General features: G+C 32.7%; 1 protein-coding gene across 3 annotated transcripts in view; it reads left to right on the top strand.

The window, feature by feature from the left end:
* The window catches only part of LOC125069271 (mitochondrial cardiolipin hydrolase-like), a 142,313-nt gene that overhangs the window by 59,719 nt on the left and 64,306 nt on the right, over positions 1 to 18,288 (top strand). For 2 of the 3 annotated variants that reach the window (XM_047678705.1, XM_047678704.1), the window contains exon 5: positions 1,823 to 1,860. The exons of the other annotated variant lie outside the window; for it this stretch is intronic. The gene's annotated coding sequence lies outside the window, so the exon portion shown is untranslated. The remainder of the gene's footprint in view (positions 1 to 1,822; positions 1,861 to 18,288) is intronic. 3 annotated transcript variants of the gene reach the window in all.

Below are 18,288 nucleotides of genomic sequence, written 5' to 3'. Positions count from 1 at the left end.
TGTAAAAAAAATATGTTTTCGTACTGTGAACAAATAAGAATGAATAGAAGTAAAGTTTTCAAAGTACCCACTCTAAATTTTCATGTAAAGAGAAGTCGAGAATAATTTCCCGTTTTGCTTCATCTAAAAAGAAATATTCAATTCATTCCGTTTCGGATACATTTGTGCAAACCGACCCCGACCCAGGTACATTACCTATGATTTCGTATTCAGCGATGTTCCGTGCAAAAAGGAGCAGGAAGTAGCTGTCCAACGATTTATGTCACGAAAAGTCCTTAATAGGTGCGCCATTCCGTACCGCAGACTTGAAAATCTCTGCAAGGCCCGCAATGCAGTAGTGGGCGGCGCCGTACGCTGCACTGCAAAATTGTTGTTTATAGGCCGCACCGCCCTCCGCCATTACTAAAATTATATCACTTATTTCAAATTTCGAATACGGCTCAATCGATTTTTTTAAACTTTTCGTCCTTTGCGTTCGTGTCCCCGGGTTTATAAGGAATATTCTGAATCTAATTACCGGCACGCAATCTCGAGTCTGCGCGCTCGGGTCGATGCACTCTGTTCTGATAAAAGATAAACTTTTTTGTTTGGCTAATGGCTACACGTTATATTTCGATATCGTAAGTGGCCAAGTATTTATTTGAATTTAAAATTAAGTGAAGATTTAATGTTGTATTGCTATGTTATATCTGAGCATTACGGTTTTTTTTGTTTAATTAACGAAGCGGCTGCTTAAAGAATAAAACGTTATTTGATAACAATGTATTTATAATAATGCTAACGATTTCCTTATATAAAATATAAGTTGAAAACTTATTAAATAAAATATCTGAGTAACTATTAAGTACGATAATGAGTGCCTTTGAATTAATATGAATATGAAATAGTCACATTTCTCGATGACGTTGATTACGTTACGCGTCTCGTTGATTTCTTCGGTTATTCTTAATTTAAAGACTAAAGGAAATGTAATCTGAACCAGAATAAAATATTTCAAGTTCATAATCATACTTTTTGCATTTAATTGCAACGTTTTTTTTTTTAATTTATCTAATGTATTTCTCGTTTTAATTTCGCTCGATATTTTATCTCTTAATTAAATTATTAAGGTTACCTTCGTTTATCGTTATAATTCAAATGTGCACTCGCTTTTATAATTAAAATATTTGGATATATATAAAAGCTTATATTTAAATTGTGACATTATTCAAATTAAAAATATATTATTTATTTATCCGATTAGGCTCTTACAATCTTTGTGCAGTATTTAATTTAATTTAAACAGACACTAAACTGAGTAGTTCGTTCATCAAACGTATCAGTTAACAATAGTCATTTACTGAATATGAATATTTAACTCTAAGGTACTAAATTATAAGTTTATAAAATATTTAAAAAAAATATATATTTATTCTTTTTCGAGTCTGTTTCTGTCCCGACTCTAAATAAAAAGGTAACCGAGATATGATTGATACCATTGGCATTACCATTGCAATAATTAACCACTCCTTACAACTCCAATCCGCTACCAAACTTAGTAGTTTACTTGCTATGTACTATGTACTTATAGTTACGAAGTTCATGTGCCTTCCGAGGTACGGAACGTTAATACTGCCTTGACAGTATATTACGGCCCAGAATTCGAACCCGTGACTAACAGCTTATACCTAATCAATAAAATTACACAAAGACTTGTTAATATTTAAGTTATTAACACCATTCCTTTGTGACGTTTCACTCTATGTACAGATATGATCTTATGTATGTCACGTATCAAAAATGTTTCTAGTCCAAGACGAGTAATATTCCATGCTTGTTTCAGGTCCACCGGGTTCAGTAGCCGATAACCATTGATAACAAGTGAGTACATTAACAAATGCGATTTTTGCGAATGTTGCTATGTGCCGATCGTTTCCGAAAATTGCCGAACTTTGATGCGACCGACCGATTATTTACCTAAAAAAAAAAAAAATCAATTTTAAGTTTATCTCTAAGTAAACTAATTGTCATCGTCGTGATATGTTATCTATATATAAAACTATTTTTAATTATGTTACGAAGCTCCTAAAAATTACATTTGTTTAGAAAATAACTATTTCTAAATTGAAACACACAGGTACCTATATATATATATATATATATATATATATATATATATATACATATGCCACTGCTAATGATATATATATATATATAATTTATCATTAGCAGTGGGACATCTCCAGGCTTGTGGTTACTCATGTATATGTACTTACATTACTAAAAGGCCCTTAAATAAATAAGTCAATAATAATAAATAATATTAGTTCTATTCTGTTAAATAAAATTTTGATATTATTAATAATAGCAGAGGGCAAACATTTGTGCATACATTTAGTATAGAAAACCGAATGATTGCTAAAATTATATTTTTAAAAGGACTTTTATAAGTTAATCAACATAATCTAATTACTCGCCTAACATATCGACAACGCTATGTTCAAATAACCTTTATGTATTTAATAGCTGGAATGGAATGTTAGAATTAGTTATTTGTATACTTATATCGTGTAATGTCTGCATTATGTGTCTCGTTGTAAGGGTGATCGAGCCAGCGTTGTTTCAATCACAAGGGATATAGCATCTTAGTTCTTACAGTTTGTGGGCGATGTAAGGATTGCCTTGGATATGGAATATTAGATCGCCCCGTTTCATCGGGTGACCAATTTGCCAGTTGGTACGAAAATAATTAAAAAATGATATATTTTAATTGAAGCAATTTAAGCGCTTCATTTTATGTTATTTTATAGCATCGGATTAAGTATGACGTATAATTCGACGGCTGCAACCGTCGAACAAACTAGTTTCGAAATACATATGTCATTTCATTATTGAGTGCATTCCCGCCGCACCGCCGGCATCGATACGATCAAACGTTATATAGTCGGGGTGCAAATTTTAAAATAACCCATTGTTTGCAATGATCGATTGCGATCAGGGGTTTGTTCCCGCGGCGATCACGTGACCCGACTAAAACTTAGCAGGGGCTCGTTTATTGAGTGTTTAAATGAAATAGGATTTGGGAATACGTTGGCCGTTTGATTTTACGTATTGGGACTCTCAGTACATTTATATTGTGTGATTATTTTAGCGATGTAAAAACGTTTAAACTCTTTTTGGATTTAGTTTCGTCTGCTTTAGTAGGCAGAGGTACAAATATAGGTACAAGTATCTTCGTCACTTTAGAAATATAGAAATTAAGTAAGTTAGGAATAGTATCTTAGTTACTAAGATTGATGGCGCATTGATGAAGTATGAATGGTTAATATATATTATAGCGACAATGTCTATAGGCAGTGGTGACCACTTACCATCAGGTAGCTCATTAGCCCGTTCGCAAATCCATTTTATAAAAAAAAGTTATTAAAAATCTTGCGGGCAGTATTATAAAGTTAGGAAGTCAAATTATTTATATAACAAATAGTTTACCGTAATGTTAACTTTAAATCAATTGTTTATATTTTATATTTATTTTCAATCGGGGAAGTTATGCTGTTGTAATTTTAGTCACTTCAGTTGTTTTTGCACTTCATCAAAGAGAAAAAGAGAAAGTAAAGTAGTAGAGTAAGAGAGTGAGAGAAAGTCTTTACTCCATACTTCGTTTGGCTTATAGTAGTATTCATTTATTGCGTTTTCTTAGATAGTGTTTTCATTTATAATCATCGTATATATTTATGCCTTAACCAGCGATTACGGAACGATAGCTGTACATAAAAAATCGGTTATGGCTATAGGTTTCGAAATTCCTAAAAAAAATTTTTGCACAAACGCGAAACTTTGCGTTACATACTAGTTTTAAATGAATATAGATAAGATTTTTTGTATTTACTGTTACTGAACCCTTAAAATAAAAAAATAAATGAAAAAAGAATTCGATTTTTCGTATCTTTATACAATTTATTGTGGGCGTTAAGTAATCAGTCATTTGTTAAAACAAAAGAACGTCGGAGGCGTATGTCTCTCTCGATCTCCGGACGTATTTCTGTGTAATAAATATGTCTTGTTTCTATTCTTTTCATATTTAAAATAGGTGGGCAGTCTGGCAAATGTGTCACCTGACGGAACGATGTCGCCAGCGCCCGTAGACATTACACTGTAGTAAATATTCACCACAATGAGACGATGACTTTGGGAAAATTTATCAGTATTTTAGATCAAATATTGTAACAACAATTTACTCAAAGTACCGATTATATAGTACTGTAGTGAATCGTAACGGGATAGCAATATTATATTTTATAGTAACTTTATGATCGCTCTACAAACAGTTTTAATATTTATACGCGGGTTTGAGATGTTACAAGTTCCAGCCCCCATAACTCGCAACCACCCTTTTATGTAAAGTTAATTGATATTTATGTTCAAGTACCGTTTTATAAATTAATGTTTTCATAATATTAAGAACACTCGGATCCGAATTGGGATGATTGTGGGTTTCAAACCAATTAGGAACTTCTGGGTAAAAAAAATCAAGTGTAAACGATCAGGAACGCGTTTATTTCAACACGACGATGCTTGCAAGAAATGGAATTAAATGATGTAAATGTTTAAAATTAGCAATCATTAAAATACTATTTGTAATGATCGTAAAGTAACAATATTAGCTTACGAATTCGTTGAAGCTATTAAAAGCACAGACGCGCATATGAGCGCGTCTCAGCTGCGTATGTACGTTTGGCGTATTTCGATCTGTATTATGTATCTTGGATAAACGTGTTTGTTTACTAACGTAACGTAAACTTATAATATTTTACATTATTTTGAAATATGTTTACGCGCGTTTTCTTTTTTGTTATCGATTGAATTTGTTATTATATAATTCTGATATTACGAAAAACGTAAAATTATTTTGTTGATATTTCAATTTATTAGTTTGATAGAGTTTTGTTGCAAATTTCAATTACTTTTTTTTATTTAAAACTAAACAGAGGAAACATTCACAGTAAAATGTGTGGGGGAGATAGAGTCTATTGTAGGCATAGACCTGTATATAAGACGACCAGTTCGTCAATTTTTAAATTAAATTACAACGGTGAATACCGCAAGACGCGGAAAAAATATGAACACACTTTCATCGTATCTTAAAATAGTATTTAGAAGACTAGACTTATGGCCTAATGGAATTGTGTATATGACATTAAGACATTCAACTTGTATTTAAGTAAGTGTATTTAATGATTTATTCGGGTTTTATTGTTTTAAATACAGAATTCAAGACGCGTACTCATACGTAAAAGCTGAGTAGCTCAGTGGGTCCGGAAACACGTACAACACAACCATAGAGTTTAGACAACCTTGAACTTGGCCTTATATTAAACAACGAAAAATATATGTCATGTTTGGCCGTTACAAAACAATTGTCATTTTAGATATTGATACACCGTTCTGAGATATATCTCTTCGCTTCAGGGGTAGGTTTTTGAGATTCGATAAATAAATCTACAATTGTAGGTTACATGTAAGTTTATTTAATTTTGAATAAAATTTTGATTCGCAGAGTCCTCTTGAATTTTTTATTAAATACTAAATAACCTTTGTTTTTTTTTTAAAATTAATTTATATATTTTTTTAATCCATCTATTTTTTTTATAATAATGTTTTTAAAGGACATTGCTCGTTATTAAAACCGTTTGTAGATACATTTATATTTGTTAATTAATTTAATCATAAATTTTAAAGGGGTGCGAAGTAGTGTTAATAATAAACAAGTGTCTTGACCCCTCGCAACAAGGTAGGTACACCGATTGAGAAACGTATACGTAGTGTCAAGTGACCTTAAATATTGGTTTAGCACTTATAATTTTGACTTTAGTATTAAAGTAAAAAGGCAGGCCACTGACACTTATCACAATCAGCTGTGTTCCTATTCTACTAACACAATGATCCAGCTGCAAGTAAAAATTGCCTTCAGTTACTATTAAACTTCGGTTGGTTTGTTGTTTTGGTAGTCGAATCAGATAGAAATAGAATTGGGAACTTATCAAAGCCGTTAATTTTAGTAGAATTACCCATAGTCAAATTACTCCAAAACTCAACATTTTTGTTGAAAAATTCAGTCGGCTACTGAGATGTTATCGATTTAAAACACGCAAACGTCTAGTTAAATATACGTTCAATTAAAACACAAATCTCACGAATGACAGAGAAATAATTTTATAGAAATAAATAATTTTATCTCTTATATCGACTGCTTAAGATTTAATTTTGAATAACATCACTCGGGGAGATGTTAAATAATTAATGGTTTTATATTATTCGAAATTTAAATATGCATTGAATTAAAGGTGTCTTCATAAAAGCTAAACGAGGTTTAACTAATTGATTATAATGGTTAATGGTTTTAGTCAACACAAGATAAAGATCTCTTTCAATATATTTTTAAAGATTATATCAATTTCATATATGTAATATGTTTGTGTAATGCATCACCTTTTTTAATATATAGTGTATGCAATGCAATGCAATTCATTTATGTTCGATTACTATGTTCTAGAAACGATTCGTTTTGCTTACGGATACTTGGTATTTCTAATTGATGTTAACTTTTAATTTATTTGTCATCTTTATATATCCTACTATCCGTTATTCGTAATCTTATGATCCGTAAGTAGCCAGCCATGCTATGGTAGCTTCTGAATTGCGCCTCGTAGGCGATTATATTATTCGTAAGCAAATGATTTATGAAATTATATATTTTAACACTCTTTAGAAAAAAAATTTTTTATGGATAATATTTGGATTTATTTAAATATAAAGCATAAGAAACTCATAAACGTGATAATTATAAATTTCATATTTCGACAGTAATGTAACGTATGCGTAAAACTTTTAAATTATCTTTTCACCGTCAAAGACGATGCGCCTGGAGAAGGCGCGTCAAAAACGATCTGCAAATTACACAGAGTGCACATATTTATTAGGCTTACATTTACATAGAGAACAGATCAACATATCGCACATTTAATTACAGCGCCCATTGACAAAGACCGCTCACTCGAACTTTACAGTGAACTTAAATATTAATCATATTTTTTACGATTTTATGTCTATTGATTTTTTTCTAGTGAACGTTATTTGTACTGAAAATAATAGAAAAAATCCGAATTGCGTATAACACGATTATTTATAGATATGAGAAAGTATATAATATATCTATTGAAGATTATCAATGTATTATATAAATATTTTTTAAGATATTATTTTTACATTAAATAAAATAAAACCCATATTTATGAGATAATTTTGCTGTTTAATTACTTCAGATTTCCCTTTATTAAAACCTCTATTATTATATTTATTTTATTATTCGTGTCAATATATTTTTTGATATTTCTTCGTTGGTAACAGTTAACGGACGGTGCGACGTAATTGAAAACCAATGTCCCTTTTAATGAGAAATTATAATGATTGACTCATAATTAAAAGGTGTTATTTGAAATGTAATATAACGAGCGTCGAATTATATCAAATTGCTGCTTTTTCTAAGCGCTCCCTATTTTTTTTTAACAATTTTAAGCAATTGTCAACTCTATTCCCTTATATTATGGGTCAACGAATATTTCGAAATGTATTGTTATCATCACCTTACATCGTTTGCTGTTTTAGAACTTGTTGATTTCTTTCTTTGAATTCGAAATCATATCTCATCGTTATAAGGTTCATAATTGATTTAGGGTTCTTGAATTCAATTATAAGGGCACGTGTACAAGTGTAAGTCATAATATTTAGGTTACAAGACTCTTTAAATATACGTTATCGTCAAAATTAGTATAATTGCACTCCGAAATTGAATGTTTTTGAAGAATTGTTTCCTAAATAGATATATATTATTGTTAAAAGTGGTTTGTTATTAACGAAACTTGTTGTTGAATCACGTTACAAAAAGTTTAGGTAATCTTTTGTCTTGATTGTATGAAAATATACTAAATTATTTGAGTAAAGTCGCGGTCGTCGCTTACATTTTCTGATTCTATTCCATTTTTAAAAGGTAAATATTTTATAATACGTGTTCTAAAATCACTGTCAATTAATTTGAACATCCCCTTGAACATCCCCAGAAACACCTGCCAACGCTCTACCACTAAATTACGGTTATCTCTATAGAACTCATTACAAGAACAGAATTTAAAAAGGGAAGCAGCCTTCTCTCAAAAAAATGACATTAAATAATAGGTGGACATTAAAAAGACATTGAGAACTGTATTAACGAATGTTTAAGAGCTCATTACGAAAGCAAGTCGGGATATAGGAAGGTCAAATTTACGGTCGCACATCACCTGTCCATCGACACAAAAAGCTTAAGTAAAAAATGCACAGCAGGGATGGAAAGTGGTTTTGGTTAAATGCAGTTCCATATCTTAAATATTAAAGTCTCTTAAATACCCAATGTACCTAAAACAGTATTGAATATAAAGTTGATTTAATTTCGGTTTTAATTAATTCTTCGATTTGAATATACGTAATTAGCAGACTCGCGTTTATATCTGCTCTTAACATAGTCCTTTATTTTTAATTAAAGCTACATTTAGAAGCGATTGCACCGCCGAATTACAGCAACGGTATTTCAATTGGAGGACTAATAAATCTCAAATGTCAAATGTCCGTTCAGATAAACCGAAAAAAATATATACTAATGTATATTTATTTTGTTCGAGTCTCGATCCTTGTCTAATGGATACAAGGACATTCGCCATTGGACATTCATAATAAGGCTTTTACGAAGAATGATTTGTAACAAGGAAACGTCGAGCAGGTGATAGTTATTACGATGTGAAACAAAAAGACTCGCCTCACCTTACATTCGTGGCACCTTTTAATGGCAGCTGCTATTTAAGGGACGTGTCATAAATGACGCCCGAGATGTTTGTTTAAAAATTGTCTATACAATAGTTCTTAAAAATACTTTGTACAGATAAATATAAGACCACGCCACCCATAGATCTCTGATTCATAAACGCGTGTCTATAAAGGATGTGGGGTACAAAGGCTCGCATTGTTCTACCCTCGTTTGAGGGTAGTTGGAGAAATGGACGCGTCTTCTCGGTAAGAGGATTCGTTTTTGTTGGCTGATGAATAAATTTTTGTTATCTATGGAACATTGTTCTGCGCCGACAAAGGATGGAAAAATGCCTGTTCGCATAATGGCTTGAGCCGTATAATTGTTTTTTCAAGTGTCATTTATTGTTATCGTTGTTTCACGATCCTGTGCTTAATAAAGGTAGTGTTATTACTTTAAAATCATTAAACGAAAGAAATACTCTTTCATGCTGATTTGTTTTGAAGAGTTTTATGTTCAAAGTTACAGCAGCCGTTCTACGTTTGTACCAGAATAAAACAATAATCCAATTTGTTATCGTATTTTTACCAGTCCGTTAGTCGTACTTAATTTTGAGTGTATACTAAAGCTGATTCAGTTATTATAAAACGATCGTTAAGTTTAGACATTACTGTGTAGTACAACGAAGTTTTATCTCAAAGCGCATCGGTTACGTGACATCGCTAGTAATATTAAGCGGGTAATGTCATCACGGCGAGATAAGGAACCTTTTATCGGCCAAAGCAAATGAGTATCGATCATATTGGGACCAGATAAGCCCCATAGAAAAATGTATAAGAAAAAAAGGATCGTCTGTTATCGTTAAATTGTTAAAATCTCAAACAATTTCGATGCATCGACTCGTGAAACCGTTTGGCGGGCGAGCAACTTAGGTTTATGGTTTTTTTCATTCATTCCCGTTCTAAGAATGACGGCGGCTTTTTGGCGCCTACAAAATCCCGCTTTTTTTTTGTTTTTTTTTTTGGTCTTTTCTTAGACAAAATTTGGTGGGATCGGTGTTTTGTTGTTTACGTGCAGACGATTTTTGCCGAGTCAATTTGAACTTAACCGATATTACGATAACATTGTTAATTCTTATCTTTATTTATTAAGTTGTAATATCTCTAGTATCTAGTATATATTGTATAGCATTGAAATTTATAATTTTTGTACAAACGAACTATGTTGTGATCTTTATATTAAAAAATATTTAGACACAGAAAACAAAATTACATCGACATTTTTAAAGTCCATGCTATATATAATATATTCCGATTGTTGAAGGATATTTAAGTTAAACTGTGTTTGTAAAATTAACTCTCGAGGCGTCAAGTAATAACAGTTATATTCGCGATACACAGAACGAAATTACCAAAAATACGATTGGGGGATAATTATTTTGGATTGCAACAAGTAAGAAGTTATTTGACCGGTTCTAGAGACGTATTGAAGTTGCCGCTTTGATGTGTTCTCTTATTAAATTGTAGGAATTAGCAAATTTATGTTTGTTCTGAATTTATCTTGATATGTATTATGAAAGTTTATAAAATTTATTAATTTTTAGACAGATTTGAAATTGTATTAGCTTTAGTATTGCTGTTTGACGGTAGAACATTTGACGAGTGGGTGGCACCTACCTATTCGGTGGTTCATATAAATAAACAAATGTTAAAAAAATAAAGGCCTCACTGAGTTTCTTTCGGCGGTTCTGCTTCGAATATGAAGTGTTTTTTTTTCTTTATTTTTATAGTCAATAAGCATATACTTGAGGCGAGATGGCTCAGTGGTTAGAATGCGTGCATCTTAACCGTTGATTGCGGATTCAATTTCAATGAAACTCTGACACATGTGTATCCACCAACTCGAATTGTAGCAGCGTGGTGGAATAAGCTCCAAAACCTTCTCCTCAAAAGAGAGAGGAGACCTTAGTCCTGTTGTAGAACATTAACAGGCCTTACTTTAAGTAAATACTTCAAAGATACCACATATAGTATATAAATTAATTCTGGGAAATCTATTTAGAGCAATTTTACATATATCGATCAAGTTGATTTCAATATGAAATTTATATTAAAATATATTATAATTTACTTCAAGGCGTACAAAAACGTGACAAGCGACACGGTTCTTTTCACACAGTCTGTCACTAAAAGTATGTTATCTTCGAATCGAAAACTGCATTAGTGCTCGTATTTCAATCACTAATAAACTCGTTTTCAACTATAATTAGCGTGTCATATTCGTTTTTTCGTTGCAAATATCGTGTGTTACGTTCCGTCGGTACGTCATTTCGTTTGATTTACTGTACACATCTTGTCGTCTGCGCGTGATATCGGTAAATTAGTAAGAATATGTCTTAGTTTTAGTGTAATCCCGTGTGCGATGTCTTATTGTTATCTTGAATTAAATTCTTATTTAACTGTAATAAGATTCATTATCTTAAATTATATGTAATTCAATTACGCCCTTTTGAATCTTTGTGTTACAGAATTCAATTGAATTTAAGGCTACCACGGCTTACGAATGTATTCGACCGAAACGAACCACCAAAAAACTCGGTAGTTACTCTGTTTCTCAAATGAAAAATATAATCATTATGTAAAATTGTTCCAGCTTCCTTGTCAAATTTATCGATCTTTTCTATGGGCAGGTTACGGTCAAATGTCCTCCTTATGATAAGTGGTCACCAACGCTCGTTGTAAGAAACTGTTACAGGCTCACTTACCCTTCAAACGGAAAGACAACAATACTAAGTAGGGCTGTTTGGAGGTAGAATATCTTATGATAGTTTGGTACCTACTCCGATGGGTTATCCCATAGCATCCCCACGAAGTAAATACTATTAATAAGTATGATTATTATTATGATATCTGTAATAATCCTAATGTATCTGAAATCAATTTAACCCATTTCGTCTAATCAAATTGTTTTGTCGAGTCACATGAATACGTCAGACAGATCTGACTATCTGAGATTCAGAAATCACATACACATAAAGTCGGTAGCGTCAATCGTAGTGTAAAATATCTTTGCATTTGTTGAATTCAACTACGAATAGTCGTATACCGAGGCTTGTAAGTACGTTCTTAATTTGATTATATTATTTGTATTTCTCACAGCTTCAATTTCTTCACCTAAGATATCTATTGAACATGAGTTCTATATAGTTTTAAAGTACTTATATTCATCGTAGATACCTAGCTCATTAGCTCAATAACACTAAATAGCCAGTTAAATGGACAAGACCTCAGTCCATACCCTGAATTGGCTGAATAGCGCGACCCACATCACCTTGACCTGTACGAGACGAACAGACAGTTAACGACCGGCCTTCACATTGAATGTCATTTATATTGAAATTGCAATTTGAATTCGCTAGAATTTTTAAGACTGGCTGTGCGTGATGGTTCTCTTATATCGATTATTCAAAACAACGACTGAATATTTCATTTATAAATATCGTCGAGATATATTTAATATTACATACACATACTAAGGACTACAATATTTGTACGAAAAAAAATACCTATACATTTTTTTTGTTGACGTTACATTATTATACACTCCCACGAATACTTGTGTATGTATCCTGTAAATATGTGCTACAAGAGAACCGTAAGATTTTCTACCCACTTACGTTACGAAAATAACTTGTCGTATTCAAATAAATAATCGAAATTTCTCGGATTTCGGAAAGTTTGGGAACAGATGACGATAGATTTCCACACCATATTTGTCAAGTGTCTCGCGCGGTGTATGTTTCAGTGTCGGATGTCGCGTGTCTAGAAATATCTGCCTATTTAAGATTGCCTTCCGTCACACCGTTGCCACTCATTTGTAACGTGCGAGTAGGGCTTTAAAATTTGTTTAAGTTTTGGTAATAGTCTGATCGGAGCTAGAATTATGATATGTAATATTATATTATGTTCTAATATATTTTTTTATATAATTAAAATCAACGTCGTAAAATAGATTTATTGTTTTAAAAATTTACAATTCATTTTGTAATAATGCTGGATGAAATACCATTCCAAAAATTGAAGCAACTTTGTAAAATACGCCCAAACCTTTTTTCAAAATGAAAGGACCTCCTAAATCCGCATTGGGTCATATAGAGGAAAGAAGACCTCAGCTTAGCAGTGATGCAAAATAGAAGTGTATTGATTTTGAGAGTAGCAGTAATAAGTACTCGTTTACTGACTCGTTGGTCTAGAGTTCGAAAACTCGGTCAGCCCAATTAAAAGTTGTTCGATTCGGTCAAGCAATAAGTAGTGGTCCGGAATTAGGAAATAGGTTTCCCTTGCCTCGGAAAGCACGTAATGCGATTGGTTATGAGACCGATCTCCGGTCATGTAAGATTGTCGTATCTGACTAAAATAGTGAAAGGATAGAGAGTGAATCTGTGTTTGTGCACACATTTTTGACCAGTAATACCTTCTGACAAGTCTGTGATTGGTGGCCTCGGTAAAATTCCCTTTCAGAGAATTTATTTTTTTATAATGAAGTTTTCTATGATAAATGAATGTATTATAGAAGACATTATATATTGTAAATGTAATATTTTTATTCGAATGTAGAATAATTAATGAGCTATTTTATACATAAATGTGTCACCAGGAATTCAGGTCTTGGAATTGCATCTTATATCCGTGGTCGATGGTTACGTTTTCCTGTACCGCTAAACGTGTAATGAATTATTAAATAACCATTTAATTTCTTAGAAATTGTTCGCGACAACTAAATAATTGTAGAGGATAATTGTCTTATTAATGTATATTGATATGGTGATGATACTAACTATATATAATACGTTAGAGGCTTGAGATATTTGAGTTGACATCGATCATTAAAAAATTGATGATGTCTATTGAATTGATATCAAAATCAAACCAGCAAGAAACTCAGTAGTTACTCTTTTCCACCACACCAATTACAGAGTATGTCAATGAAGTACGATAAAATTTTAAATTTGATATGTCATCTTTCAGCCAAACCTAGTAGTGGACTAGGACATAAATCTCGACAAAGATGTCCATATATTTTGAAGAGTCCATAATCAATTACCAAAACTACATTTAATTTACTCGTTACTAATTCGTGTTAGAGAATAATAATTATCAAGTCAAAACTGTAATTTAATTTATTGAAGTTGATTTTAGTTACGGCGATTAAGCTTCAAGTTGAAGTTAAGCTGTTTAGTTCTTAAATGACTTAAGAACAAATTCTCGTAGTTAATGAACGTTCAGTTTGCGAATGTTTAACGATATCGATTTAGTTATACTATCTTAACTATAACCACACCGATATTAACGCAATATAGGTAAAATAAGATGTTCTAGTGTTTAGAATATGTGAGTACGAAGATCACAGAAACAAATCATTCAGATTTCAGATCAGCACCACTAAATTATGATATGCTTATAATTTGTGTATAAAATTTAACTCGTACTCTTTCCTGAAAGGCCGGCAACGCATCTGCAAGCCCCCCGGTGTTGCAGGTGTCCATGGACGGTGGTATTCACTTTCCATCAGGTGAGCCTCCTGCTCGTTTGCTACCTCTGACATAAAAAAAAAATTCATCTCGTCTTGGCGGTGAAATAAATTTCTTGATAAAACCTACATGCCTTGGATAAAAATTGGCATAATGTCATAGCCACTAAACCACATGGAGCAGGGCAGTGCAATAACCTTATGACATCCAATGTGGCCATTCTTATAGCTATAAGGACGTCAATAAGCTATATGCCCAGTAGGCCATTCTATAGACTATACTTACTATTATTATACGTCCGATTTTGCTAGTCGACAACTGTCATATATTATCTACAAAATGATCTTATTTTGACGTATGTGTCTGTCCCATTCGTCGGTGTAAAAGACTTCCGTATCGGTAAGGCGCGTCCGATGGCCTATTCTCTTCGTCCCGGCCACAATTCTAAATCTGGTAACGCTGCCCGTCTAATTCCGGACAATGTAACTATCGCTCACTTCCTCTTACGTAACGTCTAAGACAATTGGTTATGTACAATAGACTATATCGTTGTCAAATACAATTTGTTGGGGAAGTTGAATGACATTATATTAATGTATGTATGGATGTTACAGCGTAGGAAGCGTTTTGTAATGCCGCGTATGTCGCGAGCTCAGGTTGCAACAGTCTTATTATGTAGGTTTGTCCGATCTAGATAATATTAATTGGAATGTCATTATGTTCATCTAATATTTGCTTTGTGCACGCGTTACACGTTCAATTTGACTTTACTAAGCAGGTACATTTATACATATAATAAAATTGAAGTGTCTGTTTGTAATATTATTATAACCGCGTTTTACTAAATGCATATGTATACACGGTACATATACCTAAATAACATTTTTTTTACAATTTTTGTCTGTCTGTCTGTCTGTTCCGGCTAATCTCTGGAACGGCTGGACCGATTTTAACGGCACTTTCACTGGCAGATATCTGATGTAATAAGGAGTAACTAAGGCTACTTTTATTTTAGAATTATATGTAAAATAATAATTAAGTCACGCTTTTTTATTAAACGCGCACGAAGTCGCGGGCACAGCTATTACGTAATATAAATAAACCTTATTGTTCGACAATCGAAGCGGTTTAGTATCTTCTGGAAGATCTCTGGTCAAGTAATACTGGAGACAGTAACAATTTTTGATATACAAGATTTTTCTTTTTCATTCTCTAGTTCTCAAATCCAGGTATCACGAGAACTATGCAACAGTCAACAGCCTTGTAATATAACACATTTATGCAATGTTATCGGTATGTAAAAGGAGTGTTCGTGTAAAGTGTGTCACACACGTGCCCCGCGTCTGTGTCTAGAACTCCAGATGCAGAAATGTGTTAGTCGCATTCCTTCGCCGTGATTCGTGTGAAATGTTACTTATATTTTAGCTTATTGAATTGAAACTACATTGGGAGCGATCAAAGTATAAAATGTTTGAATTCGATCGGAACGTTTATTTATGTATTGTTTACAAATGAAACGTATCTGACACCAAAAAGTTTGAAAAATAGTTTCACTTGTATCCCACGTAACTGCACCAGTGCGCCGTGGATACGTTTTATGTATCAGAAGATTATGTCGGATATAGATTACTTGCTGTGAAAGTCCATCTGAGTAGATATCAATACAGTTTCTACCGCCAAACAGCAATGCTCATCATCGTTGTGTTACGGTTTGAAGGATGAGTAAGCCGGTGTTCCTTGGTATAACATATTGTTCCCAAGGTTAGTGACGTATTTGTGTTTTAAAATATTATTTGGTATCATTTACAGTGCCAATGTCTGATGGTTGTGACTGCTTACCATCAGGAGGGCAATATGCCCGTCCGCATACCCATATTATATGTGCAGATACTCTGTACGTTCCGTCTATTTATTATTGTATAAATCTATTGTCTTTTAGACATATTGGTTTATAATATATAATAATAATTATTTATTGTTACTTACTAGTCCCGTTTCAAAAAGTGTATCTATAACATATTTACCAATAAGATGTTCAGTGACTAGTATTTCTTGATGATTCATGCTGATTATTGTATATGTATAGTCATCAGGTATTGTGGTGTCATAGTCTCATCTAATATGATAGCTTAGATTTAATCTTATATCCTCTTCATTCACGAAATGGAGCTACAAGAAAATCTATAAAGTGGCTTCAGGGAAGACAACACACACGAAACAGTTTCAACAAAGATTCACAACAACAACTGGAGTCTAAAAAGTTTTACACATAAAAGAGGCATATCAAAGCATTTTTATACAGACAGATGTCATCATAACAGCGATAGCATCAACGCAACGCACCGCACATAAGATTATCAAAACGTATAAAAACAAAAGCGGCAAGGGTGTCGACCCGGGAAACGATCCGGGACTTCACGGTCGGAGCCTCCCCGCACGTGCTACAAATGCAACGAAACTCATGCATATTTCTATTGCTTCGGTATTATAACTCCGTTAGGGCACTTCCATACAGGGACGAGACGCCAATGGCGCCAGTGTGGGTAAACAATTTTTTTTTATCACGTATATGCAAATATAATTGCCTTTTAGAAAGTAATGTCGGTTTTTCTTAGTCTGTAATTAGTATGAACGGTTAATATTTCTTATTGTGTTTATTGTTATTAGTAAACAATAATAAATATCTGTCGATTTCTCTTGGAGTGCTTTAACAATTTAAACCTAATTTTACTTAATAATATTATTGTATGAAATTTTAATAGAAATAAAAATTGCTTATTGATTATTAACTTCTAGAAATAAAGTTTTTTGTAAAAATTAATTATATTTAAATGATTAGTGAAAAAAGTTCAACTATATCCAGTGAGACTTATTTAAGAAACAGCGGTTAATAATGTTAAAGGTCTCGGTACGTTTTTGTTGCAATAACACCCGAACCGTATCGAATCTATTCTAACTAGATATTCCGCCATGTTGCATGCGCACGCGCCGCTGCGCGCCAACTAATTAATACATGCCCTTCCAGCTTTTCATTAGCGCTCAGACGTGTTTTTGTTAAGATGTACGGATGTTTTTAGCTTCGCTCGTTTACTATGGAGCTGGTATCGGATAGTTAGAATCGTATCATCCTTACTAGCGCTTGACACGCGACAGGAGTTATTCGAACCATCTATTTGATGTTCCGTTTTCACTTTAGATGTTACGTATTTAATTTTAGAACAAGAAAGTGTTTTTGGATATGTTTTTTTTTTTTTAATTAAATGGTGAAATCCGAATTCTTAACTAGGAATAAGGCGTGCTTGTCAAGATAAGATATGTTTAATTTATTTCGAACTGAAACTCTCCGAAGTAGATTTGAAAAGCGAATATTGTATAAACACTCTTGACATTGAGAAGTGTAGTTTTCACTTTGACTATTATTAAGTAATGAAGAGACTTGTTTTGATAAATATTATTTAAAATTTGTCCGTCTATCCGTTTACTCACAAGCATTTGTAAAGGAAATCGCATTTTGATTTGTACTATTCCTTTATTATGACTTTGGTGTACAATTAAGTATAAATAAATAATACAATACGCCAGTTACAATGTAATGAATTGTTCATTATCACCCTACACAATTAACTGTAACTCGACCGCAATGACATTCACAAGAAATCTCAAGTAATTGAAAGCCACGTTAATTAAATCAAATCATTAATTCAAAGCACTCAAAGGACCACCCGAAACGTAATCACAATGGCGGGAGATTGCAAATGTTCAATAAGCCGAAAGCTGTCACTGATCACGAGTCAGACGATTAAAAGTCGTTCGATTAAAAGTGAGTCGATTTAAAATTGACCAAACGAAACGCAGGCGCATTCCGGCGAGGTCGTCAACCGCGAGCTCTTCAAGTTAAAGACGATATTTTTTTTTCTCACCATTTACGATAGTGGATTGACAA

This window comes from Vanessa atalanta, chromosome 15, assembly GCF_905147765.1.
Source record: "Vanessa atalanta chromosome 15, ilVanAtal1.2, whole genome shotgun sequence".
NCBI lineage: Eukaryota > Metazoa > Arthropoda > Insecta > Lepidoptera > Nymphalidae > Vanessa > Vanessa atalanta.
The sequence above is the reverse complement of the archived record's forward strand: the minus strand, read 5'-3'. Positions and strand labels throughout refer to the sequence as shown.